General features: G+C 35.6%; 2 non-coding genes across 2 annotated transcripts; one reads left to right on the plus strand and one right to left on the minus strand.

Annotated features, from left to right (window-relative positions):
• Positions 1 to 21,281: 21,281 nt before the first annotated feature.
• Positions 21,282 to 21,363, plus strand: TRNAS-AGA (transfer RNA serine (anticodon AGA)). Its single transcript has one exon. It is a non-coding gene; the product is annotated as a tRNA-Ser (tRNA).
• A 71-nt stretch (positions 21,364 to 21,434) lies between these two features.
• Positions 21,435 to 21,508, minus strand: TRNAN-GUU (transfer RNA asparagine (anticodon GUU)). Its single transcript has one exon. It is a non-coding gene; the product is annotated as a tRNA-Asn (tRNA).
• Positions 21,509 to 23,076: the final 1,568 nt, after the last annotated feature.

Here is a 23,076-nt window from a genome sequence, read left to right on the forward strand (position 1 = left end):
TAATCACAAGATAAGGCTCAAATGAGCAAAGTGAAAATGGCACTAAGGTAAACAAGTTAAATGATATGAATAATGGCAAATGAATAAAGACTTAAAAATTAAAGTGCATAAGAGTAAATGGCTTGAAATTAAATGTTAGTTGTTAGTTGATTAGAAGTTAGTATTGCTTTTGCTTTTGTTTTGTTTAAGTCATTCTTTGGAGAACACTCAACTCACTATTCACAAGCATGGATCCTTGAACCAAGACATCTTCCAAAGGAAGGAAAAAATGCCAAGTTTCCATATAATACCGTGAAAGAGGGGAGACTTACAATCTCACTTACTAGAATGTTATGCCTTTTGTGTCAACAATTTAGCGCTATGTTAAGCAATCGTAATTGGACTTATGTAGAAGTCACAACTATTTGAGGCCTGGCAATATAAATTTTAGTGTTAATGCATGTTAGAGATATGGTATTGTGAGCCATACTCCTAAAACATACCACACTTAAAAGAATGTAAAAGGGGTGGACCTAATCTCATCCATACTTAGATTGATTTTACAATCAACTAGCCTTAGGATATAGAGATATCATAGGTCCATGAAATGAATGAGAAGAGAATGGGATTAAGATGAAGAGGGAGGGGGAATGGAATCAACACAAATTGGTCAAAGGAGGGCTTTTATCAAATTAAAATCATTCGTTCATTTTGGGAGATGAAATGTACATTTCATCAATCCCCTAAATCCAATGATTTTAACTCAATAAAGTCAAATCAACTTTGACCAAAGCCCAACAACACAAGTCAAACTCAACAAGTCAATATCAAAAACTCAACACAATTTATTTTACAATTAAACAGTTAAAATCAATTAAATAATTCATTAAATTAAATTATGGTTGGTCCAAATCCTAAAACCTCATCAAAACACCAAATAAATGGCCATGAAATTTATCATAGGTCAAACAAGGTCAAAGGACCTTGGAGAAAAAAATTCATTAATTTTTGAAACTTAAAATTATTTTTAAATAATTAAAAAAATCACAAAAATAATTAAATCATGAAAAATATTAATAATGATCCAAAAAATAATTTTAACTCAGAAAATGAAAGAGGAATTTATTTAAAAAAATTTGGTGAAACTCTCATATTTTTTGGATCAATATTAAAATTAATATGAATTAATGAAAATAAACCAAATAAAATGAAAATCAGAAAATAGCAAAAAACGTGGACCACTTGATCTCCCTCATTAATTAAGGTGGCAGATCAAGTGGTCCTCAGCGTGCGTTCCATGATGGATACAGGTCAAAGCGCTGCAGGTATGGTATTCAAAACCAATGCACGAGATTAAAATATTTTGCAAGGATCCTATGGCTTAGATGAATTCCAGCACACCACCGGAGCCAAAGCTCCGGTCTCCTTCTCCGATGAGCCTCACCGGACTGGTTCACTCTCAACCATCACCAAAATTAAAAAAGAAGGACATGAATTTAAAGTAGAAATGCTCAGGAGCTCGAATCTAGCCTCAGCTTCTCCTAACTCCAAGTATATTGAAAGATGCAGGGAGTTGAAATTTGAGGATCATGATCTGAGTTGCTTCAATTTGACCTTAAAGCAACTCAATCTTCTCGCCTACATTGGTAGGACTTCAAACAAACAAAGATCATTAAGAATTATAGAGAAATGAGTGAGAATCGAATAGATGAAAAATTCTGAAAAATGCCTTCAAAGCAGGTCTGTATGAACATGATCTTGCTTCCATTTTCTCTTGATCTTTCCCTGGACACTTGATGGAGTGGGATTGAATCAACAAAAGGCATAGGACTCTTGGAGATTTGAATCTTAAAATAGTGGAGATTCAAACTTAATTTCCAATGCAAATTCTCAAGGTTATCCTTTGAATGAAAGGGTTTTGGAGATTGGGATTCAAAGCTGGCGCGTAGGGTGCTCAATTCAGGGTGCAAGGGTCTCTATTTATAGCCATATGATTTCTAATTGCACACTTGAATTAAAGTTTCAAAAATAGCAATGTACATTGCATGGATGCATGAGCATGTGATAGGCCCATGTAATCATCTCTTTAGGTCCACAAATGAGTACAAACATTGTTGAAGTCACATTGGTAAGCTATGCAATTGTGTATGAGAAATGCAAGTTCAATTATGCCAAATGGTCATCCATGTTCAAGCCATGTGCAAGTCATTCATACCTTGTCCAAATGGGATAAATTTGGACTTTTTGGAAAGGTTAGATCAAGAGGAATAACTTTCATGTTGAACACTTTTTTATTTGAAGCTTGGATCATGATGAATTTTGAGGTGTAAGTTGGGAAAATCAAACATATCAAAAAAAGTTCTAAGTGTCAAGCCATATGTTCACTTATTCCACCTTGGATAACTTTTTATGTGAGCTTTAAATGAGAAATGTTCCTTCATCAAGGTTGTATCTCTCTCAAATTCCTTCAAAATGGTCACAAATTTGACCTCATTTGGATTAAGCATGAAGGACTTATGCTTTTTTTAAGTTGAGGAAAATCACTTATTCAATGGCATTGGTCCAAAATGACCTATAATGTATCCTCATCACATGCATTTAAAAGTTGAATTTGCTCTTCCTCAAAACATAAAAGTTGAAGTAGGCATCTTGAATTTGATTGTGAAACTTGAAAATATTTCATATCATAAAAATTTAGCAAGTTATGGCCTTGGGAAGTTGACCTCCAAATTAGGGTTTAGACAAAATGACCTATAATATTTCACCATAAAAAAAGACTTTACAAGCAAAACTAGCTCTAGACCTAAACATGAAAGTTGTTTGGAATGTCATTTAGAGTAACTTTTTTCTTTAAATCATTTTCATATGACAAAACTTGTAGGAGATAGGGTCTAGGGAACCCCAGTTTTGATCAGATGAATTCCTCTGGTCAACCACCATGAACCAACTTACTAGATTGATATTATCTTGACTTTTGGGACTCATGGAGGATCATATATGCATAATATGATGAAATTTGAAGTATCCCTTGAAATATTTGATCAATTGTTGAAGAAGCTTGTTGAAGAAGTCACATAAGATGCCTAGATGAATTAGGGTTTCCAAGGCAAACCACCTCCAAACTCTTGATGATATCTTGATCAAAATAACATTTAAAGACCATCGGGAATTATATATGATGATTAGAGCCATAGTAAACCAAATCTTGATTGAGCTCCTTGCAATGAGGGTCTTGAACCCTAGATATGAGCTTGATAGATCAAAGGTGAGCATGTGCACTACCTATAAAATAATTAGACTATACAATGACATATTTTTTTGTATTTTAGTTAGTAAATGATAAAAAAACAAAGTATGATACAATAAAATGTGCTTGGTGATCTCTCTCAATACAAACCCAATGAATGAGGGGTGAGGAGGATGCCAAGATGTGATCCCAATGCTAATGCATATGATAATAATAGCATGAGGGATCTTAGGGTCAAAATTGGGGTCTTACAACACTTCCTTGTACTTTATATGTACCTCTCTCCCATTTCACATGTATGCTTTTACTTTCTTTCTTTTATTGCTTTATAGCTACTCCTTAGGCATTAGGAGCGCTCACTTTTTCACAACCGATAAGCAGACCCTTGATCCAACATCAAGCGGTCTTTTCGTAAATCAAAAACAATAATCAAACCCTTGATCCAACATCAAGCGATCTTTTCAAATCAAACTCAATAAGCAAACCCTTGATCCAACGTCAAATGGCCTTTTCCAAATCAAATTCAAAAACACAATAAATGGCGATTAGGATTGTAAGCCACGAGCCTTAAGTGGTAAAGAAGGGATGAGACTGGAGCTTTCCTACACTCATTCTGAATGCTTCGAACACAATACATTTGGCTTGGTAGTTCAAATTACTCACCTTTATCCATAGTCTTTAGTGCAATCCGAAATCAATAACACTTTCTCAAAATTTAAAAACAATTCAACTCATTCAAACCTTTTGTTTGAGCCTTAGGGCGACACAATTGAAAACCCTTCTTCAAGGTAATAAAATCAACAAAACACACAAATATTTTAAACCCACGAACTACGGGGCTCTGATTTCTCACTTCATCAAGTGGGCATACGTAGGCACAAGGACTCAATCCTTGGCGAGCACACTAATTTAAAATCCAACTCCTCTCCGTAAAACCTTTGACAAGCAAACATTCGATAAACAACATCCACAGAAGCGTAAACATACTAGATGGTTCCCATGGAGTACCATGGATGTGAGGGGTGCTAATACCTTCCCCTTGCATAACCGACTTCCGAACCTGTTCGTGGTTGCGATGACCATTCTTTGGAGTTTTCTCAATATTTTCCCTTTCCTTTGGAATAAATAAAAACCGATGGAGACTCTGTATTTTTCACGTAGCGACACTTATAAATAGAGGGTTGAATGTTCTCCAAAGAATGACTTAATTAATTGAAAAGCAAAACTTCACTAACATCTAATCAACTAACATTTGACTAACTTTTATTATTATTGCTTTTAATTTCAAGTCATTTACTTTATGCAATTTAAATTTAAGTCATTTACCATTCCATTTGCCATTTTACATATCATTTAACTTGTTTATGTTTATGCCATTTTCAATTTGCTCACTTGAGCCATATATTGTGATTGTATATATTCATTTGTGTATCTTGTTTATGTTTGTGGCCTTGGGATCTTAAAATACCTAATAAACAACAAAAATCCTAAAAGAATGTTTGTGTGGACTGTTGGATTTTATCTGAGCTTTGGACTTAGAATTAGGCAACATTCCCTATGCAAAAGGACTTGGCCAATGCCAACATTTCTGAAACCAAGTTATTGTGATTTGAGATTTCATCTGATTCAAGTATTGGGATCCACTTGAGTTCATCTGCTACATGGTATTGATGCAAATGTTACTTTGAACCTGTGTCTAATGCCTTATTCTGAGCCATTCAAGGAGTATGTCATCTGATACATGGTAAGATTAAGAAGAAGACTATGAAGTTGCTAGCTTAGATGTGGCTATCTTTGTTTGATGCATTTCTCTTCATTTTGCTACTTGCTTATTGATATTGCTTGATTTAAAGTCCAAAGGAAAAGTGGATTTCTATATGACATTCTTGTCTATTGGATTGCATCCCATTGGTCAAATCTTTTCAACTGTTAACTTTTAAATTTTTGATTAGGATTAGTCTCTTCATCTCCTCCCCTTTCTTAAATTTCAAATCTCTCCCCATTTTTTTATTATCTTCTTTGCTTGTGATTTCTAACTTAGACTCTCTTGCAAATTAGAAACCTTGGCCTTATGCCATTGTATTTTTTGAACTTTTTTCTCAATCAAACTTGTAAATGAATCTAACCCTATTGACTTAAAATTTCAAAAGACAAAAAGAACTAACACTCATTCAAACTCTTTTAGGCCCCCTTTGTGCCTCTTTTAAACTTAAACTTTTGACTAAAAGCTATCCACTCATTTTGAAATTGATACCATGAACTACGAAGTTTTAATCTCTCATTTTTATGTTGGTACGTAGGCACAAGTCTGAAGGTCTTGTCAAACACAAAAATATAATTAATGAATTCTTTTCTCATCCCCACACTCTATTTATTGCAAACATAATTTTAAACCAAAACACATATAGACATAAAAAAGGGCTCCCTATGAGTACCTAGGACATTTTGGGTGCTAACACCTTCCCTCTGTGTAACCAACCCCCTTACCTGTAATCTCTGGCCTTTTATTAGTTTTGATCTGATAACTTCTTATCTTTGGGTTTTGTTCGTACTTTCCCCTTTTCCTTTAGGAACAAAAAAAGCGCGGTGGCGACTCTGGTTTAATTGACGTTAAGTTTATCCATAGCTTAATGGTCATAAATTTACTGCTACAGAAATTAAGTGGCGACTATGCTGAGGAGTAGTCCTCAGTGGGTTTAGCCTACTTTTTTTATGTGTATATAATTGTACATTTGATGGTTGTATACTTGTTTGTATGATATAATCTGCTTGTTGTGCTTGGTGATCTCTGAGTGATGAGATAAGTTCTAACCCGAACTTGAGTGCAATTAAGATAGGAGGATGGTATAGTCATGTTCGACTTGTGTGGAGTAGTCCTTAACAAGTTGGCTTGAGATCCATCTGCTCAGTGGAGACCCTTTTGGAGTTATGAATGTCACACAAGTTATTTGTGGTTAGGCATTACTTTCACTGATTCGGGGTCTGAGAAGCTGAGGACCATAGAACATTTAACCCAAGTTGGCCTATTTAGAACGTAGTGCGGAGACTGTTCAAGTGTAGACTTGATAACAGTTATTACGTGATACTACACTCAAACGAGTTTCTCTTGAGAAAATTATGGGTTGATGATTCAGTCATCCTAACCTATAATATCCGATAGATGAAATTAAGACTCTAGGAGCTTTTTAGAACATGATCTACAAGTTTTTATCCTTAGTACACTCCTTTGGGATGGTTCTTAACCTAACTTCATGCTCGTGACTCACAACAAACCATTGATTCTTGGTTGATCCAATCAAGTCTTGTCAATATCAATGGATTGGGTGTTGATAAGGTGAAAACCATAATCCACCAAAATGGATGATTGATCTTGACAATGACTTGGTTCATTCCTTGACCTTCGTTTGTTTGCCTTGTGTGTTATCCCTTATTTGTGATTGTTGCATTCATGCATTCATGCACATCATAACATTCATCACACGAAAAATAGCTTCAAGGAACTGAGGTTTTATTTGCAAATATTTTTAGACCATGGATTATAGACGAAGGAACACTAAGAAGTACAGTTTCAGATGTCCTGATTTGAAAGAGCTAAGGAAGTTATCATCTTTTGTATTAGATCCCTTGGACATTAAGCAACATCATGGGAAGCTTCTATCTGTGTTATCTACTGAGGTGGTTGAAGGACTTTTGAGTGTGTTGGTTCAGTTCTACGACCCTCTCTACCGTTGCTTCACTTTTCCCGATTATCAGCTTATGCCTACGTTAGAGGAGTATGCCCATCTCTTGGGAATACCTGTTTCTGACAAATTGCCATTTAATGGAAGTGAGAATATTCCCTTATCTCATATTATAGTTGAAGCTCTTCATCTCAAGAAGTCTGAAATTGAGGCCCATTGGGTGAAGAAAGGAGGAATATTTGGGTTGACTTCTGAGTTCCTATTTGGGAAAGCTACTGCTTTTGCTCAAGCCGGTAGTGAGGATGCTTTTGAAGCCATCTTTATGTTGCTCATCTATGGTTTGGCTTTGTTCCCTAACATTGACGATTTTGTTGATGTTAACGCCATTAGAATCTTCTTGATTGGGAATCTTGTACCTACTCTATTGGGTGATGTGTACTTCTCTTTTCATCTAAGGAATTCTAAAGGTGGTGGAACTATTGTGTGTTGTTCTCCTCTTCTGCACAAGTGGTTTATTTTGCACTTGCCTCAGACACCTGCTTTTGTGGAAAATAAACAATGTCTACGGTGGTCTCAATGACTTATGTCCCTCACTAATGATGATATTGTTTGGTATGATTCTTCATTGAGTAGTTTGGATATTATTGATAGTTGTGGTGAATTCTCTAATGTGCCTCTCATTGGTACACAAGGAGGAATCAACTACAACCCTCCATTGGTTCGTTGTCAACTTGGGTTCCCCTTGAGAGACAAACCTAATAACACTCAGTTAGAAGTTCTTTTCTATCAAGAGGGTAAAGATCCCTAACATTTGAAGCAGAAGATGGTACATGCTTAGCATAACGTGCATAGGAAAGAAAGATTCGAGCTTGGTTCGTGCAACTGTGTAGCTTTTGAGGCTTACACTACTTGGGTGAAGAAGAGAGCTTTAGAGTTGAAGATGCCTTATACTTGTGAGAGACCTATGTCTGTGGTTATGAATGAGCCATTAACTCTCCCTAACCAAGATGTAGAGGAGTTGGAAGATGCACTCGCCAAGATGAAGCAAGAGAAGGATATGTGGGAAGAGTGGTTCCATGCTTTGAGCCGAAAGCATGAGGAGTTGCAGCTTGAGTCTAAGGAAAAATATGCGCTTATTGTACTGCTTGAAGACCGAGCGGTGAAGAGATAGAGAGAGCCAGAGGGTCCATATTCCTCTAGTATGCCTCAGCCTTCCGGTGCTTGGAAGAAGATTGTTGATCAGCTTGTCCTCGAGAAAGCTCAGATGAAGACATCCTTTGAGTCTGAGATTTGACGCATCCGAAGGAAGTATACACCTACTTCTAGATGATCTGACACTGTTGTTAGGGGATCCTTAGGATAATTAGTTTCCTTTTCTCTTGTATTTGTATTTTGGTTTTTGAAATTGTACTCAGTGCAATCCTTCCAAATTTTATGAATAAAAGAGATTTGTATGGTCAATCAAATTGTTACTATTGTTATTATATATTTGCAAATAAAATAGTACGTTCCTTGAAAACAAAAATAAACAAAACATTGCATTTCATACATCATTTGCATAGTAGGTTTTTTCCTCCATATATCTTATCGGTTATTCTTCTGTGCTTAAGCCAAGCTGACTCACTGATACAACACTTGCGCCAATCAATCCCCGAATCATGAAGCACTTAGAGCAAGAGAACCGAGAACTAAAAGACGAGATTGCTCGCCTGACTGCTATGATGGAGTCTGTTCTAGCTGCCTAGAATCAGTCTTCTCCAATTCCTGCAACTCCTCCTCCTCATAGGACTGTCATCTCCCAGGTTGCTGCCTCGACTGTGCCTGTGGCTGCTACTCAATCTGGTTTGACTATACCTGCTAGATTCCCATGGGGAATGCCACCAAATTTCATTCCTGAAGGGTTTGCACCCATCTTTGCTTCTAAGCCAGCATCTAGCCCGATCATGTTTGTGTCGCCTCCAGTCGTTCACGTTATGCCTCATGTTGAAGACATCATCTACCATTTCGAGCCGTCTGAGGGCCCGAATGTTTATGAGAAGATGGATGAGATGAAGGATCAGTTCCTTGATATGTGAAAGGAATTGAATACATTGAGAAGAAAGGACTTGTTCGGTAAGAGTGTTGCTGAACTTTGCTTAGTGTCGAATGTCAAGATCCCGATGAAGTTCAAAGTCCTTGACTTTGAAAAGTATAAGGGAAATACTTGTCCACTTAGCCATCTTGTTATGTATGCTAGGAAAATGTCAATGCAAGCTGATAATGTTCAGTTATTGATTAACTACTTCCAAGACAGTCTGACTGGTGCCGCTTTGAGGTGGTACATGGGGCTAGATAGTGCAAGTGTTCGCACATTTAACGATTTGGGTGAAGCTTTTGTGAAACAGTATAAGTAAAACATGGACATGGCGCCTGATAGAGACCAACTAAGGTCTATGTCTCATAAGGACAAAGAGACATTTAAAGAGTATGCCCAGAGGTGGTGAGAGCTTGCTGCTCAGATCAATCCTCCGTTGGAAGAAAAGGAGATGACCAAGATTTTCCTTAAGACCCTGAGTTTGTTTTATTACGATCAAATGATTGCTAGTGCCTCCAGTGATTTTACCGAAACGGTAAACATGGGGATAAGGTTGGAAGAAGGAGTCTGAGAGGGACGTCTGTCTAAGGAAGAGGTGTCATCGAGCAAGAAGTATGGAAGCAGTTTCGACAGAAAGAAGGAAGGTGAAACTAATGCAGTATCAGTGGGGAGGCATAGGGGGCCTCATGTCAAAAGAAATTAGCAACTGCGTCAGCACCATCACCAAGTTTCATCAGTTATTCCAGTATTTTCAAACAATCAATCAATGTCAGTTCAACAACAACGTCAATAACAACCGCAACAAATAACCAACTAAAACAACAATAATAATCAACAACAAAACTTCGAGAGGAAGAGGTCTCTTTTGACCCTATTCATATGTCATACGTTGAACTCTATCCATCTTTCGTTCTCAAGAACCTCCTCCAGCCAAGAAATCCTCCTTAAATTCCGGAACCACTTCCATGGCGGTATAAGCCTGAACTCCGTTGTGCCTTTCATCAAGGAGCTCCCGACCATGATATCGAAAACTGTTACCCGTTGAAGTATGAGGTCCAGAAGCTTGTAAAAAGTGGGATGATGTCCTTTGAGTATCGTGCGTCGAATGTGAAAGCTAACCCATTACCCGCTCATGGTAATTCCTCTTTTAATATGGTAGATGGTTGTCCGGGAGAATATAAGGTTTATGATGTTCGTCATATCCGACAATCTTTGGTTACAATTCATAGAGACATCTGCTTGGTTAGTGATTGTGAGCATGACCATGATGGTTGTGTGATTTGTAGTGTGAACCCTCAAGGATGTGTCATTGTCAAGAGGGATATTCAGAGGTTAATGGATGAAGGGCTTATCCAAGTCTGTCAATCAAGGGATATAGACAATGTCAATGTGATATTACCAGTGTTTAAGACCCCATAGCGGGTAGTAATTCAGTTTGACAGCAACAATAGTAACAGCTTCAACAAATCGGAATCGCCGTTAGTAATACGGTTAGCGGGCCCCATCCCGTATACATCTGATAGATATGTTCCATACCAATATAATGCTACCATGGTGGAGAATGGTCAAGAGGTTCGGTTGCCTACGACCAATTCTGTTGTAAACATCGCCGATATTGCGAGTGTGACCCGTAGAGGTCGTGTTTTTGGACCTGTCTTCCCAAAAGAGGTGATAGAAGATGTGTCTGTTGGTAAGAAGGTTGATGTACCTACAGTAAATCTAGTTAGTGCTCCAATGTGTGAGTCTGGTTAATCCAACAAATTGAAGCCTAATGATGACGATGAAGTGTTGAGATTGATTAAGAAAATCGAATTTAATATGGTGGAGTAGTTGCTCCAAACTCCTTCGAAGATTTCAGTGTTGTCTCTGCTTATGAGTTCTGAAGCGCATAGAAAAGCATTGCAAAGAGTTTTGTAGCAGGCCTATGTAGAACACGATGTAACTATGGATTAATTTGACAATATTGTGGCCAGCATCACTTCCTGCAACAACTTGAGCTTTTGTGATGAAGAACTTCCTGAGGAAGGCAGAAATCACAATCTAGCACTGCATATATCGATGAACTGTAAGGAGGATGCCTTGTCAAATGTGTTGGTTGATACCGGTTCTTCTTTGAATGTACTCCCCAAGTCAACTCTGTCAGGTTATCCTATCAGGGCGCCCCGATAAGGTATAGTGGTGTAATCGTCAAAGCTTTTGATGGTTCTGGCAAGATTGTTATAGGAGAAGTGGACCTTCTAGTAAAGATAGACCCGAGTGATTTTCAGATTACTTTTCAAATAATGGATATCCACCCGGCCTATAGCTGTTTGTTAGGAAGGCCATGGATCCATGAGGCTGGAGCTGTGACGTCTACTCTGCACCAAAAATTCAAATTTGTGAAGAATGGAAAGCTTGTCATTATGGGTGGAAAGAAAGTGTTGTTGGTGAGCCATCTTCCGTCTTTTTCATATGTGGAAGCTGAGGAGGAGGTTGGAACTCCGTTCCAAGCTCTATCTATTGTTGAAGTGAAGAAAAAAGGGAAACTCATGTCCTCTTTCAAGGATGCGCAAAAAATTATTGAAGATGGCAGTTCAAATCAGTGGGGTCGTATGGTAGAGGTCTCCGAGAACAAGAATAGAGTCGGATTGGGATTTCAGCAAGGGCCGTCTCATGTTAAAACTGAAAATATGCAATTGACTTTCCGTAGCGGAGGGTTCATCCATGGTAATGAACAACACTCAGTTGCTGTGATCAAGGGTGATGAAGATGAAGACTACGCCAATTTTATGACGCATGGAAAGGCTTACAACAATTGGGTTGTTGTTGATGTTCCTGTTATTGTCCATCGCTCTAAGTAATTCATTTTTTCATTATTTTGAGAAAATCCTTCTCCTATGCCTAAGGGAGAACTGAACATTGTCGGGCGTTTTCAAATTTTATCATCAATAAAATGAAATTCTATTCGTCCACATCTATGATGTTGTTATTTTTACTTTTTGCTTTTTCTGAAAATGGTAATTACATAAAACACAAATAAATAAATAATGATTGTCCATCTGCATAATATTTGGTCACAATTCACTTCTCTAAAATCAAAATATCAAATCATTATGCAGGTTGGTTTCTAAACCCATTGAATACAATGATACTACTTCTTCTCCAAACTTTGAATCCCATGTGTTTGAGGCTGAGGAAGAAAGTGATGAAGAAGTGTCTGATGAATTATCTCGTCTACTTGAGCACGAGGAAAACGCCATTCAGCCATTCGAATAGCAGGTTGAGTTAGTCAACTTGGGTTCCGAAGATGATGTGAAGGAAGTCAAGATTGGGTCTCAACTGTGTCCCGAGGTTAAGAAAGGGTTGATTTATCTTCTTCGAGAGTACTCATATGTGTTTACTTGGTCCTATCAAGACATTCCTAGTTTGGATTCTGAGATTATGGAGCATAGATTGTCGTTGAAGCCAGAATGCCCACCAGTCAACCAGAAATTGAGGAGGACTCACCCTGATATGGCAGTAAAGATCAAAGAAGAAGTGAAAAAGCATATCGATGTCGGTTTCCTTGTTACCGCTGAGTATCTCTAATGGGTGGCCAATATTGTACATGTTCCAAAGAAGGATGAAAAAGTCCGCATGTGTGTCGATTATAGAGATTTGAACAAAGCTAGTCCGAAATATGATTTTCCTCTGCCACACATTGATATGTTGGTAGACAATACAGCTAAATTCAAAGTCTTTTCGTTTATGGATGGATTTTCCGGTTATAATCAGATCAAAATGGCACTCGAAGATATGGAGAAGATCACATTCATTACACCTTGAGGAACATTCTGTTATAGAGTGATGCCTTTCGGTTTAAAGGATGCTGGTGCAACATACCAGAGAGTAATGACCACTCTTTTTCATGATATGATGCATAAAGAGATTGAAGTATATGTTGATGATATGATTGCTAAATCAAGTGATGAAGAAGAACATGATGAGCATTTGTTGAAGCTATTCCAGCGTTTGAGGAAGTACAAACTCCGCTTGAATCCCAATAAGTGTACATTTGGTGTTCGTTCTGGTAAGTTGTTGGGCTTTATTATCAGTGAGAAGGGTATTGAAGATGATCCTGCCAAGGTCAAAGCAATACAAGAGATGCATGCGCCCAAAACTGAGAAGCAAGTTAGAGGTTTTCTTGGCCGCTTGAATTATATCTCAAGATTTATATCGCATATGACTGCCACGTATGGCCTATATTCAAGCTTCTTCAGAAAGATCGGTCTTGTGATTGGACCGAGGATTGCCAAAAAACTTTTGACAGTATGAAAGAATATCTGCTTGAGCCTCCGATTCTGTCTCCGCCTGTTGAAGGAAGACCACTGATCGTGTATTTGATTGTGCTTGAAGAAAGTATGCGTTGTGTTCTTGGTCAGCAAGAAGAAACTGGAAAGAAAGAATATGCAATTTACCACCTCAGTAAGAAATTTACCGACTGTGAGACTCGGTATTCTATGCTTGAAAAAACATGTTGCGCATTGGCTGGGGCTGCTAAGCATCTGCGTCAGTATATGTTGAATCATACCACTTGGTTGATATCCAAAATGGACCCAATCTAGTATATTTTTGAGAATCTTGTTTTAACTGGAAGGATTTCCCGTTGGCAGATGTTATTATATGAGTATGACATTGAATACCGATCTCAAAAAGCTATTAAAGGTAGTGTCTTGGCTGACCATTTGGCTCACCAACCTATTGAAGACTATCAGTCAGTGCAGTATGATTTTCCAAACGAAGAGATGTTGTACTTGAAAATGAAAGATTGCGATGAACCATTTCTTGGAGAAGGGCCAGAACCTGGTTCCTGTTGGGGCATGGTATTAGAAGGAGTTTTTAATCAGTATGATAATGGCATTGGGGCAGTGATTATTACTCCTCAAGGCACGTATTTTCCGTTTATATCCAGATTGACTTTCAAGTGTACGAACATTATAGCTGAGTATGAAGCTTTCATTATGGGGCTTGAAGAGGCCATTGATCTCAGAATCAAGTATTTGGACGTCTATGGAGATTCAACTTTGGTTATGAATCAAATCAAAGGTGAATGGGAGACGAATCAACCCAGTTTGATACCATACACAGATTATGCGAGGAGAATTTCAACTTTATTTACAAAGGGGGAATTTCATCATATCTCTCGAGATGAAAACTGGATGGCAGATGCTCTTGCAACGTTGGCTTCAATGATCGTGGTAAAATTCTGGTCTTTTAAGAAGGGGATTAGAGTTGTCTCTTCTTTTAGTGAATCATTCAAGTGTGTTTTGAAAATCTTTGTTTTTATTTTTCAAAATATCACATCGTCTACAATTGTCAGATTCAACTAATACTTCGTGAGAAGGGAAATATAATTAAGCTAAAACACTTTGTCTTTCCCTAAGAATTTCAACTTCTTCCACACGACTTTGATTCTAAATTTCAAGGAAGGAAATTATTTCTCTATAATTTGGGACAATTTATTTCATCTTACATATTTCTTTATTTAGCTTCTTACAAATATGAAGAAACTTTTGATAGGAAAAATAAGAGTTTACCTTATCTTTTTGATGGTTTTACATGAGACAAACATTTACTTCTTCCTTATATGAGAATTTCATATAATTGTTATTCTATAATATGTAGGTTATCTTTGCTTCTCTCTAAGGTTTCTTAAATCTTCTTTGATTCTGATTTTTTCTCTCGTTATGGTTTTGAGGGAAGATTAGTCTCACGTGACCTTTCTATTCGCATTGATGACATGTAAAAATGAGTTAGGATTTTCCTTCACTTTGGTTATGAAGCTTTGGAGATTGTTTTCCGTACCTTATGAATTTTTGAAACAAGAGTTACATGTCTTCATTAATTTTGTTTTTGTTATCTTCATCTTTTATTTTCATATCTATAGTGTTTGTGAATTTTAGTGCAAGACTTTTACTTTTCTTCTTGTCACCTTGTTATAGAGTAGAGTTTGGTGAAAACTTATAACCAATGGTGGACGTGCCGGAGTGGATATCGGGCATGACTAGAAATCATGTGGGTTTTGCCTGCGCAGGTTCGCATCATGCCGTCCACGTTTTTTCTTTATTTTTCTCAAAATCTGAAAATGAAAAAACTCAAAATAATTTGAAAAAATTAATATAAAAACACTAGAAGGATAGGTTGAACCTCCGTCCTTGGGGTTAACAGCCACACACTCTAACCAACTGAGTTATTCCACCTTCATTGGTTAAATTTTGGCTTGGAATATTTTATAACATAAATTCATCATCAGCAAGTCTCTTTGGCTCCATCCAATGTTCTTGCAATTTACCAAATAAAGTTGTCATGTCCATGTTTAATAAGTCCCTAGATTCATAAATCACTATAACTTTTGGTTTCCAACTACAATTTAGGTATCTAAGGAATTTTACACTCAACTCCTCATTTTGAAAAGTTTTCCCAAGCGTTCTCATGTGACTCAAGATATGAGTGAATCACTTTTGCATGTTATAAATATTCTTTTCAGGTTTCATCTTGAAGAGTCCATACTCATGGTTTAATATGTTTAACCTCGGCCTTTTTACTTCAATAGTACCTTAAGGGATAACTTGGAGAGTATCTCACATTTCTTTTCTTGTTTCGCAATGAGAAACCCACAAAAACTCATCAAGACCGAAAGCGGTAGTGATGATCGTTTTTTGCTGTAAAATTTTGTTGCACCTTTTCCTTTTCATCTTTGGTACAATCATCATCATCATCATATTTGTTCACCACGACACTATTAACTTCATGTGAGGGAACAAATAGATCTTCTTTCACTGCCTACTAAATACCAAGATTTATCCCTTCAATGAAGATTATTATTTTCTATTTCCAGAAATTATACCCTTATCCATTAAAGGATGGGGCTTTCTTTAGTAAATCTCCTGAAGTCATTTCCTTCATTCTTGGATGATTAGTATTTAACTTGAGTGAGGCTCCGATACCACTTGTTGAACATGTGATTCCGAGCTTAAAAGGGGGGGTCTAAAAGTGATATTCAAAATTCGTAATTAATTTAAAATTTTATTATATAAAATATAATATGTGTTTGTACAGTAAAAGAGAATAGATAAGTAGCATAACATAGAAAAAAAAATAGAGAGAGAGAGAGGTTTAAAAGAGAAAAGGATGCTTATAATCTGAAATGTGGTGTATATGAAAGTGAAAAGGCACTATTCTTATATAGGAGAAAATATAACTCAAAAAGTAAAATGATTCATGGGTTTTTTAATGCTCATAATCGATTATATATATCACATAATCAATTATGTAGTTCAAATTTGGAAGAAAAAAATTGGGTCATCACTAATCAATTTTAAGTCCTAATAATCGATTACAAAAGAGTTAATCAATTAACCTTAATTTCTAATTGATTATCTAGAGTAAGCTTTACTCGTAAAGGATTATATAATCTTCTAACCAACTAGTTTTGTGCGGAAAATATTTTTTGGTGGTTTTAACAAAATAATAGGGTCCTCAAGAACATTTTGTGAGTGTGCGAGAATTCCCTTAGTAACTTATTAGTTACACTAACACTTTTACAATACTCTGGTCATTTAGACACTATGTTAAACGCATGACTGACTAGATGATCTTTTGCATTTCTTCTCTTTCACAGCATTGAAGCTCCAAGTTCCTTGCTATGTTATCTTTGACTTTAACACTTTATTGAAATCTTGAATTTTCTCCCTAATGAAGCTTGAGATAACTTCAAGATGAGCATCCTCATTAGAGACAGATGGAAAGATATTACAATGAACCAACATGATCAAGTAATATGGTTCCATCGAACATCAGAGTCATCTAGAAAACCTCCATGATCACAAACCAGTTAGAATTCACAAGCACACAGATCCACAGTAGCTACTCGCAAAGAATGTCATATGAGAGGACAATTTCACATTGTTCAATATGTTTATCGACAATGTTACTAAAAGGCATAAATTCATCAAAATTAGTTATTAAACTATCAAGTTTCCTCATATAGCTTTACATATCCATGTCATATTCTTCATGGAAATAAGATTTGAGACAATATTGTACAAATGATTAATATTATTGGAATATGTGTCTTTACCTTTACCCAAATGCAATAACACCTCTTGAAAGAATAGAACTGATAATGAAGGTTGACATCAATTGAATACAAGACATTACATAGAGAGGCCTTAACATGTTTTCAATTGGCTTAATCTCTGGTTGCAATATCCTTTATCGTTTAAGCAAAGGATCTGCGTGACCTTGTCCTTCAAACCATCTTGTCCTTCAAACCAAAGTTCAACAACTTCAACCCAACATGCATCATTGGCACCACTTACCAATTTTTCATAACGAATCAAAGAAAGCATAGTGAAATTGAAAGCGAAAGTAGCAGAAAATCTGAACCTAGACATGACTATGTGAGAATGAGGGAAGAAAGGTGCTGAAAAATCAACAAAAATGATGAAAAACGTATTAGAATATGGAAGAGAGTGCTATGTGGTGACCGACAGTGGAAAAGGAATGCGGATTTTCTTAACAAAGAAAAATTGAGTGACACCGCCATTTTTATTGCAATCGTTATATTTAAGAGTATTGCATTTAGAGATATTATTTTCAAGTCATATATTGCTAAAAAAAATTAACATTATTTTTAGGCTCATAACCTAGGCTAACCTTATTCTACGATGCTCTTTAATTTTCACGAAGGGTATTACAGTCGTCTCTTCTTTTAGTGAATCTTTAGAGTATGTGTTGAAAATCTTTATTTTTATTTTTCAAAATTTATCACATCATCTACAATTGTCAGATTCAACTAATACTTCGTGAGAAAGGAAATATAGTTAAGCTGAAACATTTTAAATTTCCCTAAGAATTTCAACTTCTTCCACACGACTTTGATTCTTAATTTCAAGGAAGGAAATTACTTCTCTATAATTTGAGACAATTTATTTCAACTTACATATTTCTTTATTTAGCTTCTTACAAATATAAAGAAAGTTTTGTAAGGAAAAATAAGAGGTTGCCTTATCTTTTTGATGGTTTTCCATGAGACAAATATTTAATTCTTCCTTATATGAGAATTTCATATAATTGGTATCCCATAATATGTAGGTTATCTTTCCTTCTCTCTAAGGTTTCTTAAATCTTCTTTGATTCTGATTTTTTTCTCCCGTTATGGTTTTGAGAGAAGATTAGTCTCACGTGACCTTTCTATTCGCATTAATGACATGTAGAAATGAGTTAGGATCTTCCTTCACTTTGCTTATGAAGCTTTGGAGATTGTTTTCCGTGCCTTATGAATTTTTGAAACAAGAGTTACATGTCTTCATTAATTTTGTTTTTGTTATCTTCATCTTTTATTTTCATATCTATAGTGTTTGTGAATTTTAGTGCAAGACTTTTCCTTTTCTTCTTGTCACCTTGTTATAGAAGAGAGTTTGGTGAAAACATATAACAAATGTTGGACGTGCTGGAGTGGATATCGGGCATGATTAGAAATCATGTGGGTTTTGTCTGCGCAGGTCGTATCATGTCGTCAATGCTTTTTCGTTATTTTTCCCAAAATCTGAAACTGAAAAAACTCAAAATAAATTGAAAAAATTAATATAAAAACGCTAAAGGGAGGGGTTGAACTTCCGACCTTGTGTTTAACAGCCACACACTCTAACCAACTAAGTTATTCCAACTTCATTGATTAAATTTTGGCATGAAACATTTTATAACATAAATTTATCATCAGCAAGTCTCTTTGGCTCCATCTAATGTTCTCGCAATTTACCAAATAAAGTTGTCATGTCCATATTTGATAAGTCCCTAGATTCATAAGTCAATATAACTTTTGGTTTCCAACTACAATTTAGGTATCTAACGAATTTTACACTCAACTCCTCATTTTGGAAAGTTTTCCCAAGCGTTCTCATGTGACTCAAGATATGAGTGAATCACTTTTGCATGTTATAAATATTCTTTTCAGGTTTCATCTTGAAGAGTCCATACTCATGGTTTAATGTGTTTAACCTCGGCCTTTTTACTTCAAAGTACCTTAAGGGATAACTTGGAGAGTATCTCACATTTCTTTTCTCGTTTTGCAACGAGAAACCCACAAAAACTCATCAAGACCGAAAGCGGTAGTGATGGTTGTTTTTTGCTTTATAATTTTGTTGTACCTTTTCCTTTTCATCTTTGGTACAATCATCATCATCATCGTATTTGTTCACCACGACACCATTAACTTCATGTGGGGGAACAAATAGATCTTCTTTCACAACCTACTAAATACCAAGATTTATTCCTTCAATGAAGATTATTATTTTCTCTTTCCATAAATTATACCCTTCTCCATTAAAGGATGGGGGATTGTTTAATAAATCTCCTGAAGTCATTTCTTTCCTTCTTGGACGATTAGTATTTAACTTAAGTGAGGCTCTGATACCACTTGTTGTACAAGTGAGATTCAAAATTCGTAATTAATATAAAATTTTATTATATAAAAAATAATATGTGTTTGTACGGTAAAGGAGCATAGATAAGTAGCTTAACATAGAAAAAAAAATAGAGAGAGAGAGAGGTTTAAAAGAGAAAAGGATGCTTAGAATCTGAAATGTGGTGTTTGTGAAAAGTGAAAAGACGCTCATCTTATACAGGAGAAAATATAACTCAAAAAGTAAAATGATTCATGGGTTTTTTAATGCTAATAATCGATTATGCATATCACATAATCAATTATGTGGTTCAAATTTGGAAGAAAAAAATTGGGTCGTCACTAATCAATTTTAAGTCCTAATAATCGATTACAAAAGAGATAAACAATTTTATGTGCGTAAAATATTTCTTGGTCGTTTTAACAAAATAATAGTGTTCACAAGAACATTTTGTGAGTGTGTGAGAATTCCCTTAGTAACTTATGAGTGACACTAAAACTTTTACAATACTCTGGTCGCTGAGACACTACGCTAAACGCACGACTGACTAGATGAGCTTTTGCATTTCCTCTCTTTCACAACCTTGAAGCTTCAAGTTCCTTGCTATGTTATCTTTGACTTTAACACTTCATTGAAACCTTGAATTTTATCTGTAATGAAGCTTGAGATAACTTCAAGACGAGCATCCTCATCATAGACAGATAGAAGGATATTACAAGGAACCAACATGATCAAGTAATATGGTTCCAACAAACAGATCCAGAGTAGCTACTCGCAAAGAATGTCATATGAGAGGACAATTACACAATGTTCCATATGTTTATCGACAATGTTAGTAAAAGGCATAAATGCAAATAAATTAGTTATTAAACTATCAAGTTTCCTCATATAGCTTTACATATCCATGTCATCTTCTTCATGGAAATAAGATTTGTGACAATATTATACAAATGATTAATATTATTGGAATATGTGTCTTCACCTTTACCCAAATGCAATAACACATCTTGAACGAATAGAACTGATAATGAAGGTTGACATCAATTGAATACAGAACATTACATAGAAAGGCCTTAACATGTTTTCAATTGGCTTAATCACTTGTTGCAATATCCTCTATCGTTTAAGCAAAGGATCTGGGTGACCTTGTCCTTCAAACCACCTTGTCCTTCAAACCAAAGTTCAACAACTTCAACCCAACATGCATCATTGGCACCACTTACCAATTTTTCATAACGAATCAAAGAAAGCATAGTGAAATTTAAAGAGAAAGTAGCAGAAAATCCGAACCTAGACCTGACTATGTGAGAATGAGGGAAGAAAGGTGCTGAAAAATCACAAAAAATGATGAAAACCGTATCAGAATATGGAAGAGAGGGCTATGTGGTGATCGACAGTGGAAAAGAACTTCGGCTTTTCTTAACAAAGAAAAATTGAGTGACACGACCATTTTTATTGCAATCGTTATACTTAAGAGTATTTCATTTAGAGATATTATTTTCTAGTCATATATTGCTAAAAAATTTAACATTATTTTTAGGCTCATAACTTAGGACAACCTTATTCTACGATGCTCTTTAATTTTCACGAAGGGGATTAGAGTTGTCTCTTCTTTTATTGAATTTTTCAAGTGTGTTTTGAAAATCTTTGTTTTTATTTTTCAAAATATCACATCGTCTACAATTGTCAAATTCAACTAATACTTCGTGAGAAGGGAAATATAGTTAAGCTGAAACATGTTGTCTTTCCCTAAGAATTTAAACTTCTTTCATACGACTTTCATATCTATAGTGTTTGTGAATTTTAGTGCAAGACTTTTCCTTTTATTCTAGTCACCTTGTTATAGAGTAGAGTTTGGTGAAAATATGTAACAAATGGTGGACGTGCCAGAGTGGTTATCGGGCATGACTAGAAATCATGTGTGTTTTGCTTGCGCAGGTTCGAATCCTGCCGTCCACGTATTTTCGTTATTTTTCTCAAAATCTGAAAATGATAAAACTCAAAATAAATTGAAAAAATTAATATAAAAACGCTAGAAGGAGGGGTTGAACCTCTGACGTTGTGGTTAACAGCCACACGCTCTAACCAACTGAGCTATTCCAGCTTCCCTCATTAAATTTTGGCTTGGAACATTTTATCACATAAATTCATCATCAGCAAGTCTCTTTGGCTCCATCTATTGTTCTTGCAATTTACCAAATAAAGTTGTCATGTCCATGTTTGATAAGTCCCTAGATTCATAAATCACTATAACTTTTGGTTTCCAACTACAATTTAGGTATCTAAGGAATTTTACATTCAACTCCTCATTTTGAAAAGTTTTCCCAAGCGTTCTCATGTGACTCAAGATATGAGTGAGTCACTTTTGCATGTTATAAATATTGTTTTCAGGTTTAATCTTGAAGAGTCCATACTCATGGTTTAATGTGTTTAACCTTAGCCTTTTTCATTCAATAGTACCTTAAGGGATAACTTGGAGAGTATCTCACATTTCTTTTCTCGTTTCGCAACGAGAAACCCACAAAAACTCATCAAGACCGAAAGCGGTAGTGATGATCGTTTTTGCTTTAAAATTTTGTTGCACCTTTTTCTTTTCATCTTTGGTACAATCATCATCATCATCATCATATTTGTTCACCACGACACCATTAACTTCATATGGGGGAACAAATAGATCTTCTTTCACAGTCTACTAAATACCAATATGTATTTCTTCAATGAAGATTATTATTTTCTCTTTCCATAAATTATACCCTTCTCTATTAAAGGATGGGGGTTTGTTTAGTAAATATCCTGAATTCATTTCCTTCCTTCTTGGACGATTAGTATTTAACTTGAGTGAGGCTCTGATACCACTTGTTGAACAAGTGATTCCAAGCCCAAAAGGGGGGTCTAAAGTGATATTAAAAATTCATAATTAATTTTCAATTTTATTATATAAAAAATAATATGTGTTTGTACGGTAAAATAGCATAGATAAGTAGCGTAACATAGAAAAAAATAGAGAGAGAGAGAGAGAGAGAGAGAGAGAGAGGTTTAAAAGAGACAAGGATGCTTAGAATCTTAAATGTGGTGTATATGAAAGTGAAAAGGCGCTCGTCTTATATAGGAGAAAATATAACTCAAAAAGTAAAATGATTCATGGGTTTTTTAATGCTTATAATCGATTATGCATATCACATAATCAATTATGTAGTTAAAATTTGCAAGAAAAAAATTGGGTCGTCACTAATCAATTTTAAGTCCTAATAATCGATTATAAAAGAGTTAATCAACTAACCTTAATTTCTAATTGATTATCTAGTGTAAGGTTTACTCGTAAAGAATTATATAATCTTCTAACCAACTAGTTATGTGCGTAAAATATTTTTTGGTGGTTTTAACAAAATAATAGGGTCCTCAAGAACATTTTGTGAGTGTGTGACAATTACCTTAGTAACTTATTAGTTACACTAACACTTTTACAATCCTTTGGTCGCTTAGACACTGCGTTAAACGCACAATTGACTAGATGAGCTTTTTCATTTTCCCTCTTTCACAACCTTGAAGCTTCAAGTTCCTTGCTATATTATCTTTGACTTTAACACTTCATTGAAATCTTGAATTTTCTCCCTAGTGAAGCTTGAGATAAGTTCAAGACGAGCATCCTCATCAGAGACAGATGGAAAGATA

This window comes from Lathyrus oleraceus, chromosome 5 (genome assembly GCF_024323335.1).
Source record: "Lathyrus oleraceus cultivar Zhongwan6 chromosome 5, CAAS_Psat_ZW6_1.0, whole genome shotgun sequence".
NCBI lineage: Eukaryota > Viridiplantae > Streptophyta > Magnoliopsida > Fabales > Fabaceae > Lathyrus > Lathyrus oleraceus.